General features: G+C 39.8%; 1 protein-coding gene and 1 long non-coding RNA gene across 3 annotated transcripts in view; both read right to left on the bottom strand.

The window, feature by feature from the left end:
* The window catches only part of GRK3 (G protein-coupled receptor kinase 3), a 118,306-nt gene that overhangs the window by 62,710 nt on the left and 42,850 nt on the right, over nucleotides 1-12,746 (bottom strand). The window lies entirely within an intron of this gene.
* Nucleotides 1,170-11,786, bottom strand: LOC148683744 (uncharacterized). Its single transcript, XR_015946643.1, has 2 exons — nucleotides 6,116-11,786; nucleotides 1,170-4,135 (listed from the first exon to the last, which is right to left on the bottom strand). It is a non-coding gene; the product is annotated as an uncharacterized LOC148683744 (long non-coding RNA).

Here is a 12,746-nt window from a genome sequence, read left to right as displayed (position 1 = left end):
AAATATGCATGCCATCCAAATCTATTATTAAACCCTTCCAGATCTAGCAGATCCGTGTTCTTTAGAGTTATCCACTCTTTTATCCAACACATACAAGACGCTTCATAATAAAGTCTTAGGTCTGGTAGGGAGAATCCGCCTCTTTCTTTTCTATCTACCAAAATTTTATGTTTTATTCTAGGCTTTTTCCCCTGCCAGACAAATCTTGACAAAATCTTCTGCCAGTCTTGAAATTGTCTTGTACTTTTCACAACAGGTATAGTCTGAAATAGGAATAACATCTTAGGTAATATATTCATCTTTATTGCTGCTATTCTTCCCAAGAATGACATTTTCATATTAGTCCATCTTTCCAAATCTTTCTTTATTTCTCTCCATACTGGTTCATAATTATCACTATACAAATTAATATTCTTTGCTGTCATCCATATTCCCAAGTATTTTACTTTTTTTGCCACGTCGAATCCATATTTTAGCTGTAGCTCCTGTTTTTCCTCTTTTGTCATATTCATTACCATGACCTTTGTTTTTTGTCTATTTAATTTAAATCCTGCCAATTGGCCAAATTTCTCAATTTCTTCTATAGCTTCTGCAACACTTTCCTTAGGGTTTTCCTTTTTTTAAAAAATACATTTTATTCCAATTTTCCAAATTCAACAAATTAACAAAACCAATCTTTTATACAAAATCTTATATTCACATCTTTTACCTTGCTCCGCCGAGCTATGACTCCCCCCCCTCCCTTCATGCGGGTTTCTTGTTAATTCCCTTTTTTGCAGTTCCTTTTTTGACATATTGGTCAATTCGTAAGGTTTATTTTAATCCTGCGAGAGTTTTTAACGATCTACAGTTTTTCTCCATATAGTCCACATATTTACTCCAGTCCTTTTGAAACCTTGTCCCCCCCTGGTCACGAATCTTGCATGTCAATCTAGCAAGTTCAGCATAGTCCATCATTTTTGTCTGCCACTCCACAATTGTAGGTAATTCCTGTAATTTCCATTTTTGGGCTAACAAAGTCCTAGCCGCGGTTGTTGCATACATAAACAGTGTTTGATCTTCTTTTCTAATCTCTCCTCCCATTATTCCTAACAAAAATGCTTCTGGTTTTTTTGGGAAAGTATATCTAAACATCTTTTTCAATTCGTTATATAAACTTTCCCAAAATCTTTTAACTTTTTCGCATGTCCACCACATATGATAAAATTCACCATCTTTCTCTTTACATTTCCAGCAACTTTTGTCACTCATTCTATACATTTTAGCTAATTTAACTGGAGTTAAATACCATCTGTACATCATCTTATATACATTTTCTTTCAAGGCAGTACATGCTGTAAATCTTAAAGTTTGATTCCATAATTTCAACCACGCATCATATTCAATATTATGCCCCAAATCTTTTGCCCATTTAATCATCACTTCTTTTGTCAACTCATCTGTTGTATACCACTCCAACAACAAATCATACATCTTTGCCAAAAGCTTTGTTTTGCCTTCTAGCACTTCTATTTGAAATTTGGATCTTTTATCCTCAAAACCTATTTTTCTATCTTCTTTAAGCACATCATTTATTTGAAGGTATTCTATCCATCCTGTTAACACTCCTTTAATGTCCTCAAAAGGTTTTAAACTCCATCCTTTTTCAGTTTTCGTCAAGATTTCCTCTTACGTGGCCCGCCTCTTCTCCATATTTACTTTCTTAACTGTTAATACCTTTGCTGGTGAGACCCACCAGGGTGTTTTAGTCTCTAACAGCCTTTTATTTCTTTCCCACACCTCGTATAGAGATCTTCTTATCACATGATTCGTAAACCCGGTATGTGATTTCTTTTTGTCATAACATAAATATGCATGCCATCCAAATCTATTGTTAAAACCTTCCAAATCTAACAAGTCCATATTCTCTAGAGTTATCCATTCTTTTATCCAACAGATACAAGACGCTTCATAATAAAGTCTCAAGTCTGGCAGGGCGAATCCACCTCTTTCTTTCTTATCTACCAAAATTTTATGTTTTATTCTACGTTTTTTCCCCTGCCAGACAAATCTTGATAAAATCTTTTGCCACTCTTGGAATTGCCTCGTACCTTTAACCACAGGTATAGTTTGAAATAGGAATAACATCTTAGGTAATACATTCATCTTTATTGTTGCGATTCTTCCTAAGAATGACATTTTCATATTAGTCCATCTTTCCAGGTCTTTCTTTATTTCCTTCCATACTCGTTCGTAGTTGTCACTATAAAGATTAATATTCTTTGCTGTCATCCATATTCCCAGATATTTTACCTTTTTAGCCACGTCGAGTCCATGTTTTAACTGTAATTCCTGTTTTTCTTCTTTCGTCATATTCATTGCCATAACCTTGGTTTTTTGTCTATTTAATTTGAATCCTGCCAATTGGCCAAATTTCTCCATTACTTCTATAGCTTCTGCAACACTTTCCTTTGGATTTTCCAATGTTAAAACTAAATCGTCTGCGAAGGCTTTCACTTTAAATTGCTTTGCACCTACCTTAATACCTCTAATTGTAGATAGGTCTCTTAATCTGATCAATAATATTTCCAGGACCATGATGAACAATAACGGTGATAAAGGGCAGCCCTGTCTAGTTCCTTTTGTGATTTCAAAATATTCTGTTAGGGTGTTATTAATTATCAATCTTGCCTTTTGCTCTGAATAAATCGCCTCGATCCCATTCACAAATGTATTCTTCCCAACCATTGATTCCAAATTCCTCTTCATAAATTGCCAAGATATATTGTCAAAAGCTTTCTCAGCATCTACAAACATCAAAACAGCTGGTTTATCTATCTTGGTCTCCAGATATTCTATTACATCTATTATGTGTCTTACATTATCCTTTAACTGTCTACCAGGAAGAAAACCAGCCTGATCCTTATGTATTATTTGATTTAAAACTTCTTTCAATCTCTTGGACATTATATCTGCGAAAAGTTTATAATCATTATTCAATAATGAGATTGGTCTATAATTTTTGACTTCTAAGCCATCCGTATCCGGCTTTGGGATCAATGTTATATATGCCTCTTTCCATGTATTTGGGATCTTTCCCCCCAACAGAATATCATTCATCATTTCCTCTAAAACTGGAACCAACAGTTCATTCAGTACTTTATAATATTTCGCCGTTAAACCATCTGGTCCTGGAGCTTTACCTTGTTTCATTCTCCCTATTGCTTGTTGTAATTCTTGTGTCGTTATCCTGTTATTTAGCTTCTTCCTCTCTTCTTCTGGAATTGATTTCAAGCCATATTTTCCTAGATACTCACTGATCTTCTTCTCATCTTCTTTCTTTTTGCAATACAAATCCTTATAGAATTTTTGAAAGGTTTTCTTAATCTCCTTTGGATCTTCCGTCACTCCTCCCTCTGTTTTAATCTTAGTTATTATGTTCTGATTTTGACGTTTCCTTAACTGCCAAGCCAACAGTTTTCCTGTTTTATTCGCAGATTCGAAATTTCTTTGTCTCATTTGTTTTATTTTCCACTCAATCTCCTGATTGATCAACATGGAGAATTGTGTCTGTAACATCTTTATATTATTCTTTATTTGCTGATTCTCGGGTTTATCAATCAGGTTCTTCTCATTTTCCATGAGACATTTCAAAATTACTTTCCTTTCCTTAGGGTTTTCCAATGTTAAAATTAAATCATCTGCAAAGGCTTTCACTTTATATTGGTTTGCACCGACTTTAATTCCTCTAATTGAGGAAAGATCTCTTAATCTGTTCAGTAGTACTTCCAGGACCATGATGAATAACAAAGGAGATAAAGGACATCCCTGTCTAGTTCCCTTTGTGATATCAAAATATTCCGTTAGTGTATTATTTATTATCAATCTTGCTTTTTGTTCTGAATATATCGCCTCGATCCCATTCAAGAATGAATCTTTCCCAACCATCGATTCCAAATTCCTCTTCATAAACTGCCAAGATATATTGTCAAATGCTTTCTCAGCGTCTACAAACATCAAAACTGCTGGTTTTTCTATCTTGGTTTCCAGATACTCTATTACATCTATTATATGTCTAACATTGTCCTTTAACTGTCTACCAGGAAGAAAACCAGCTTGGTCTTTATGTATCATTTGATTTAAAACTTCTTTCAACCTCAGACTTCCGGTCTGCCGCGCTGGAAAATGGAGGCGCAGAAACCTCGCGCTGCGAGGTTTCTGGCATCGCGGAGGGGGGGGGAAATCCGCGGGGGCACGCGGATCCCCGTAAATACCCCTGGTTGAGCGTCCAGGGGGCAAATTTTGCCTGGCGGAGCTCCAGAAGCGACTCCTCAGCTGCCCAGGAAGCCCGCAAGAGCCCCTGAGAGCCAGCTGAGTGGCAGTCGTGGGAGCCATTTTAGGCATACCATCGTTACCTCCAAGAAGCGAAGCTCCGAGCCTCCAACCTGCAGGCGGTGGATTCTTCCTGAAAAAGTTACGATCTGGACGAAGTAAGTTGAAACCAATCAATTTGAAACAAGAATTTGGCAGTGGGAGGCGGAGATTAAAAAGGGAAGTCATCTCCCCCCGATTGAGTAACTAAAGATCGCAGCAAGCTAGAAAACCCAGAAATGCTGTAAAAAGAGCTTTTTCCTGAGGCAGAGTAAAGGAAAAAGTAAGCGGTGTATTTATCTCTGCAAAAGACTGAGATCCAGCATGAGACAAGCCCCCTGCGAGCCTGGAGTCGGGTCAAAGGAAAGATCAGTCAGTCTGCTGATTAACGTCACAATACAAAGGAATGTGTCTGGCTGAATGTGAGAGACTGAGAGCTGTAAACAGTGAAAGAGGACTTGTTTTGCCTTGAGGCTGCTCAGTATTGACTCTGAGGAAAAGAAGGAGTAAAGAGAGAGATTCTGACCAAGTGGGACTGGATTTTGGGCTTTTTGCCTATTTGTTCACTTTTCATATATATTGGACTAAAATTTCAACTCCACGGCCTGTCTGTACAAAGATGGAGGAGGTTTTAGACAAAGGAATAGGAGAGAAGGTTCCAGAGAGTGGACAGGAAGTCACACAGTGGGACTTAATATTGGCAACAATTTTGGATCTTACTAAGCAAGTGAGCATCTCCAAGCTTGATGTAAACTTTCTGAGAGAAGAGACTGTCGAGACATTTGTTTTTGACTGTAAAACACAGGATCCAACAGAAATAGAAGATCAGGAGACGGGAGAAGAAAAAAGATTGGAAGACCAGGACTGTGCTGGAGTGACGTATGTAAAAAACATAGAAGAGGAGAAAGATAATACTGAAGGACAATATGCTGAACCAATGGATTTATTTCCTGAAAAGAACACTGTTCTACTGGTGGGAGGGGTGGAACAGGGAGGGAAAGTAGGAGAAAACACTGTTTCACTGGTGAGAGAAGTGAAACAGGAGAGGGTAAAAGCAAAAAAGCACCCCAAAAAAGAGGTTGGGAAAATCAGCGCCCCGGTGAGAGAGGGGAGGACACAAACAGTTGGGGGGCAGAAAGAGGATGAAAAGGTGCAAAGATACAAAGTGATGGGATTACAGAAGAGGGGGGCAAGAGTTCGGCAAAAGTTGGTATGGGACAGACTAGGGGTGGGTTGAGAGGTTCTGGATTATTTGGTATTGTCTGAAATAATATGGTCTGATCTCGGAATGTATTAAGGATTGTATGAAGAACCTGGCTGATTCATCTGGAGACTTCGATTCCAGGGAAGGGGGGGTGGGAACTTTGTTGTGTGGGTGGAAGTAAATGGGTAATAAATTAGGATGTGAATCTTATATATTTTTGGGCAAGGGAAAGAGACTAGGGATTATATAATAATAATTTTGGAGAGAGGATGTTAAGAGAAAAGAGGTTAAAGTACAAGGAGAATGGATAATAGCAATGAAAAAGATGAAAAAGTTGAAACTTAGAAAAAAGAATGTGAAGTTAGAATGGGAAAATGCGAGAACTATTTTTAATAAGAACTCAAGAGGGGGAAATGAGGAAGTCTGAATCTGTTTTTGTTTTTTGTTTTTTTTTGTCGTTTTTTAATGTATTTTTCTTTTTTGTGCCTTTTTCTTTTTTCTTGTATTTCTTGTTAAAATCTAATAAAAATTATATTAAAAAAAAATAAAACTTCTTTCAACCTCGTAGACATTATATCTGCAAAAAGCTTGTAGTCATTATTCAATAATGAAATTGGTCTATAATTTCTGACTTCTAAGCCATCTGTGCCCGGCTTTGGAATCAATGTTATGTACGCTTCCTTCCATGTGTTTGGAATCTTACCACCTGCAAGAACACCGTTCATCACTTCTTCTAAAATTGGTACCAACTGTCCATTTAAAACCTTATAGTATTTCGCTGTAAGTCCATCTGGTCCTGGGGCTTTTCCTTGTTTCATTCTCTTTATTGCTTGTTGCACTTCTTGTGTTGTTATCCTGTTGTTAAGTTTCTTTCTTTCATCTTCAGGGATTTGTTTCCCGCCGTATTTTCCTAGATACTCACTGATCTTCTTTTCCTCTTCTTTCTTTTTGCAATACAAGTCTTTATAAATTTTTTAAAAGGTTTTCTTAATTTCCTTTGGTTCTTCCGTCACTCCTCCCTCCATTTTTATCTTAGTTATTATATTTTGATTTTGACGTTTCCTTAATTGCCAGGCCAACAGTTTTCCTGTTTTGTTTGCTGATTCGAAATTTTTTTGTCTCATTTGTTTTATTTTCCACTCTATTTCCTGATTGATCAACATAGAGAATTGTGTCTGTAGCATCTTAATATTATTCTTGATTTGTTGATTCTCTGGTTTATCTATCAGGTTTTTCTCATTTTCCATGAGACACTTCAAAATTTCTACCTTCTTCTTTACTTTCTTTCGTTTCAGGAAACTGTTTTGCTGTACAGTGGTACCTCGGTTTATGAACACAATTGGTTCCAGAAGTCTGTTCATAAACTGAAGCGTTCATAAACTGAAGCGAACTTTCCCATTGAAAGTAATGGAAAGTGGATTAATCTGTTCCAGACAGTCCGCGGAGTTCTTAAACTGAAGCGTTCATAAACTGAAGCGAACTTTCCCATTGAAAGTAATGGAAAGTGGATTAATCCGTTCCAGGCGGGTCCGCGGAGTACTTAAACTGAAGCGTTCATAAACTGAAGCATGGGTGTAATTGGTTCCGGAAGTCTGTTCATAAACTGAAGCGTTCATAAACTGAAGCGAACTTTCTCATTGAAAGTAATGGAAAATGAATTAATCCGTTCCAGATGGGTCCGCAGCGTTCATAAACTGAAAATTCATAAACCGAGGTGTTCATAAACCGAGGTTCCACTGTATTAGAAAGCCTCTCATCACTGCTTTGCTTGCGTCCCATACCATGTCAAGTCCAGTGTCTTTGTGTAAATTCCAGTAAAAATAGTCTTTCAAGACCTTCTTGGCTTTCATCACCACCTCTTTATCATCGAATAGCTCTTCGTTCATTCTCCACCTGAAAGAATTTTGGTCCTTGCTTTTTAATTCCATGAATATAGAATTATGGTCTGACAGTGTTCGTGGTATTATCTCTGTTTTACTCACCCTGGGCACTAGTTCTTTGGAGATCCATATATGGTCTATCCTTCCAGAACTTTGATTTGGTTCTGAAAAGAATGTGAACTGTTTAATCGTAGGGTGCTTCAGTCTCCAAATATCCACTAGGCCCAGGTTTTCTACCAATTCGAAGAAGGATTTTGGTAATTTACCTTCGTTCTTCCTTTTCTTTGTCCTATCCAATTCTGGCACTGTCACTCCGTTAAAGTCACCCATAAGCATTATCTTTTGATCCATAAACTCTGTCAACCTTTCCTCCAAATTCTTATAAAATTCAGCTTTGTTCTCATTCGGTGCATAAATTCCCACCACCAACATTTTTTCTCCTTGAACCGATATTTGGACCGCAATCACTCTTCCTTCTTCGTCTTTCAAAATCAATTTCGGGTCTAATTTTTCCTTTATATACAAGACCACTCCTCTCTTCTTATTTTCTGCTGAATTTATAAATTCTTTACCCAACCTTTTATTTCTAAGAATATAACTATGTTTTTTCGCCACATGTGTTTCCTGGAGACAAATTATATCCAAATTTTTCTTCTTCAAAATATGATCAATTTTATTCCTTTTAGCTTTGTTGTTCAAGCCATTCACATTCCAGGAATGTATCTTCAATGCCATTTTACTTCCTAATATCAGGAAGAAAGATTTTATCTAGTCTTGGTCGGGTTTCTTATTTAAATCCTTATCTTCTTCTTCCTCACTCTCTGACTCTTTGTCTTCCTCTTCTTCTTTCCCTTGGTCTTCTTCCTCTGATTTTTCTTCTTCTAAAGAGGTTTTCTGCACTGGTCCAGTAAAAACGCTTTTGCTGCGCTATACAGACCAGAAACAGTTCTCTTTGCAGAGCATTAAGCACAGCGGCTGGATTCTTCTTGTTGTATAATTCTTGTAGCTTTGCAGCAGAAAACGACTCACCAAAGCTCAACTTTCGAAGACAGCTTTATTGCAGAAAAATAACAGAAACACCTCCAGAGCCTTGAGACATGACTGCTCCACACCCCACAGGCAAACAAAACAAACGCTCTATATATACTGAGCATCTTAACAACTTAACGACTTAACAACTTAAATCACATGACCTTGCTAATTTGCCAGCGTCTCAGGTTTAAAGTCCTAACACCCCCTCTCGCTGGCAAAAACAAACAGTTCTACAAAGTTATTTCAGACCCAATTCTTCACAAAATTCTTCATGACGCTGAAACCCAAGCGGTTTTGTAAATCCATCAGCTAAATTTTCATGACTTGGACAGTAACTTAATTTAACAATTCCCGCTCTCACTGTTTGACAAACATTTTGAAATCTGATATCCAAATGTTTTGTACGACCTTTAAACTGACCATTCTGTGCTAATTTAAGACATGGCTGATTATCACCCCATATAGTGATGGGCGTGATGGACTTTTCACACATCTCTTGTGCCAGACATTTGTAAAATTCTAGATCTCTACATAATTCAAATAAGGCACAGAATTCGGCTTCTGTCGACGATAAAGCAATCAGGTTTTGCTTCTTCGAACGCCATCCAACCAGAGAGTTTCCAAATTTTACTACACAGCCAGACACTGATTTTCTATCCCTTAAATTTGCCCAATCGCTATCTGCCCAGCAAGTAAGCTGTGCTTGCCCTTCAGAAGACAATTCAGGGCAAAAATCTTTGGTGTATTGTAAATATCTTAAGACTCTTTGAATTCCTTTCCATGCATTTACACTAGGTTTTGAAGCTTCCCTGCTGAGTAAGTTAACAGCGTAAGCAATGTCTGGCCTACTCCATTGCGAAAGGTACAATAAGCTTCCCAGGGCTGATTGAAAGATTTCAGGACGTTTGAACTCAGCACTATCCTTGAATTCATTTTCTTTTACAAAACCCATTTCCATAGGTGTTCTAACACCTGCACACTCTGCCATGCCAAACTTTCCCAACATTTGCAATATTTTGCCTTTTTGATTCAGCAAGAAACTGCCATTTTTGGTCCTATCTATCTGAACACCAAGATAGACCTTTACAGCACCAAGATTCTTAATTTTGAAGTGTTTACTTAACTCCTTGGCCAGCTTTTCCACCTGCTTTTGTGTCTTTGAAGTATAAATCAGGTCATCTACATAAACAAGCAAAGATTCTTGTGTCTCCTGAACCTCTGAAATATAAGTAGTTGTCAGCTTTACTCCTGCTAAAGCCAATGCTTACCAAAACATCATTTAGAAATTCATTCCAATTATGAGCTGACTGCTTGAGTCCATAAATAGACTTGTGTAACTTCCAAACTTGATTTGACCTATCACCTTTCAATCCTGGCGGTAGCTCCATATAAAGCTCTTCAGCTAGATCTGAATGAAGATAAGCAGTTGAGACATCAAAGTGATTCACGTTGAATCCTCTCTGAGCAGCAACCGCTAGGAGTACACGTAGAGTTTCGCTCCTTGAAGTGGGCGCATAAATTTCGGAGTAGTGTACCCCTTTACTTTGTGAAAAACCCCGAGCTACAAGCCTCGCTTTGTACTCTGGTTTCCCTGTTACTGTTGTCTTTATTCTATACACCCACCGGCAACTTATTGCCTTGGTACCTTCTGGCAGTTTGGAGACGGAAAATACACCAAGCTCCTTCATAGAATTCAACTCTTTCTGCATGGCCTCGTGCCACCTACTGGCCTCCTCCTTAGGTAATTGCTCTACCTCCTCAAAACTTTCAGGTTCGCAATTCGCCAATCCTACCCAAACACTAATGGCTTGATACCTTTCTGGAGGTTTTCCTTTGTTTGTACGCTTGGAACGCCTTGGCAGCTCCTGCGATGCTCCATCAGTTGCCCCCTCTGACCCAGAATCACTGGTTGTCACCTGTTTGTCACTAGCAGTTGAAGGACTTTCTGATTCTGACTTTACTCATCTCCCTTGCTGTACAGGTAAACCTACTGGGCTAGACGATTCTGACTTTTCAAACTTGTGTGAACTAGAAGGTTTCTCACCCTCATCCTCAGACTCAGATTCCTCAGCCTGTTCTGGAACTAATTCTCGCCTTGGGACCTGTGTCTGATTTTTTTCATTTGACACATCAAATAGTATGTCAGAATTACCATGGATTCTGTTCCAACCATCTTGTTCACAAAATTCAGCACTTCTGCCGATTGTGATTTTTGTTTGATTACCTCCTACATTTACAAATCTCCAACCTTTTGTGTTTGCTTGATAACCACAGAAAATCATTTCTTTAGATCTGGGATCACCTTTCTTGCGTTGTGCCCTAGGCACCAGCACATAAGCACGACATCCAAAAACTCTTAGATGGTCAATTTTTGGTTTCTTACCAAACAACATGAAGTAAGGAGTGTTGCCTACTGTGCTGTTGTACACTCTATTAAAGGAATAATTTGCATACAGCGCAGCCTCTGCCCAAAAACGCTGTGGTAATCCAGAATCAAACAGTAAAGCAGCAATGGCTTCTTGCAATGTTCGGAATTTTCTTTCCGCAACTGAGTTCTCCTGTGGTGAATAGGGATTGGTAAGTCTATGGACTATACCTTTCCGTTTTAACCATGTCGCTAGCGTGTGGTTCACATACTCCCCACCACGATCAGATTGTATCTTGTGCACCCTAGTGTCAAATTTACACTCTACTTCTTCAATCCAATCCATCAGAATTGATGCTGCTTGCGATTTTTCTTTCAGAAAGAAAACCCAACTGGCCCTTGAAAAATCATCCACCAAAATTTGCATAAATCTCGCACCTCCAAGGGACTTGACCGGAAAGGGGCCACACACATCTGTGTGTACTAGCTCAAAGGGTTTCTTGCTTACTCTATCAGATCTAGGGTAGTTACATGTCTTAACCTTAGAGTGTTTACAAGCACAACAATCCAAAAAATTTGAACAGGGTTTAAGGTTACACCCCTCAGCTAAATCTGGCATCTTGCTTACATACTTAAAGCATATATGAGCTAACCTTCTATGTAGTAAATGTGCACAACCTGTATGAGGAGCCTTATTTACACATTTAGCTTGTGCTTCACCTGTTGAACAGCTGCCTGCTGCCAACTGCTCTTGTGCTTCACTTGTTGAACAGCTGCCTGCTGCCAACTGCTCTTCATCCAAAACAAAAAGCCCTTCCTCACAGGGAATTTTAACTAGCTCCTTCCCCTGTTTTGAAATAGTGCACACATCTTTTTCAAACTTAACCTTAAAACCACTTTTTACCAGGCATGACACACTCAAAAGTCCATTCTTCATTCCTGGAAGAACAAAAACAGGAAGGTTAGTGTCACAGTGGCCGGAGTGGACTACTTCAGAGTAACGACGCTACGCAGCTCTGCATTTTATTCTTTTATTGGTGCTGCGTATTTACAGTGCTCAAGTCATTGCTATTTACACGGAGCGATGTTGTCAGTCGGTTTCAGAACCTCCTAATGGCTTTTGGCGCGTCTTTCTCCAACACAAAAGCTTTGGCAGACCCATCCTCTTGCCCCTCCTCTTCCTGCGTAATTCTGGAGTTGGGGGGATGGGTCTTCCCCCCTTACTTGCCCCTTCCTGTCCCACCTGGGACCCTGGCTCCTCTACCTTGCCTGAGCCTCGGACACGACTTCCTGCTTCCCCACTGGAATCGGAACTCTCCCTGCTTTCCCCTTTGCTCGGGGACGGGCTTGAACTCAGGAGGGGAGGGACTTCGCGATATCCCCTGTCCCTCACATCCACCCCCCTCCCAAGCTCTCCTTCACCCCTCCCCAGGCCCCCCCCATGTGTCGGTGACGACTGGAAGCCTAAAAACTCGGTGCTCTCCGAGCCCGTTGGTGTGAACACCTCCCCCCAGTCCTGCGAGCCCCCCCCTTCCGCCTGGGAGGACGGGAATCCCAAAAAGTCCGTGGCGTCAGAGCTGGTGGGGGTAAAAATGTTTTGCCAATCTGCTCCTTCCTCTGACTGGGTGGATCTTGGCGACACCCATACCTCATCCTCTGGTTCCTCAAACTCCGCTTCCCAGCGCCATGGTGAGCTGTTCTCCCGTGCCTCCTCCTCCTCCCCCTCCCTTTCCATGTGCCAGGGCTTGGGTCTGTGGGGAAAGAGGGCGTGAAATTCTTCCACCAAGAATTCCTCCTGTATCTGAGTGGCGGGAACCCATTCATTCTGGGACGGTGGAGCATCCTCCCATGCCATGAGGTACTCCAGGCCCCCCACCCCCCACCTTGAATCCAGGATGGCCGTGGCCTCATTGAG

This window comes from Zootoca vivipara, chromosome 12 (genome assembly GCF_965207765.1).
Source record: "Zootoca vivipara chromosome 12, rZooViv2.hap1.1, whole genome shotgun sequence".
NCBI classification, from domain to species: Eukaryota; Metazoa; Chordata; class Lepidosauria; order Squamata; family Lacertidae; genus Zootoca; species Zootoca vivipara.
The sequence above is the reverse complement of the archived record's forward strand: the minus strand, read 5'-3'. Positions and strand labels throughout refer to the sequence as shown.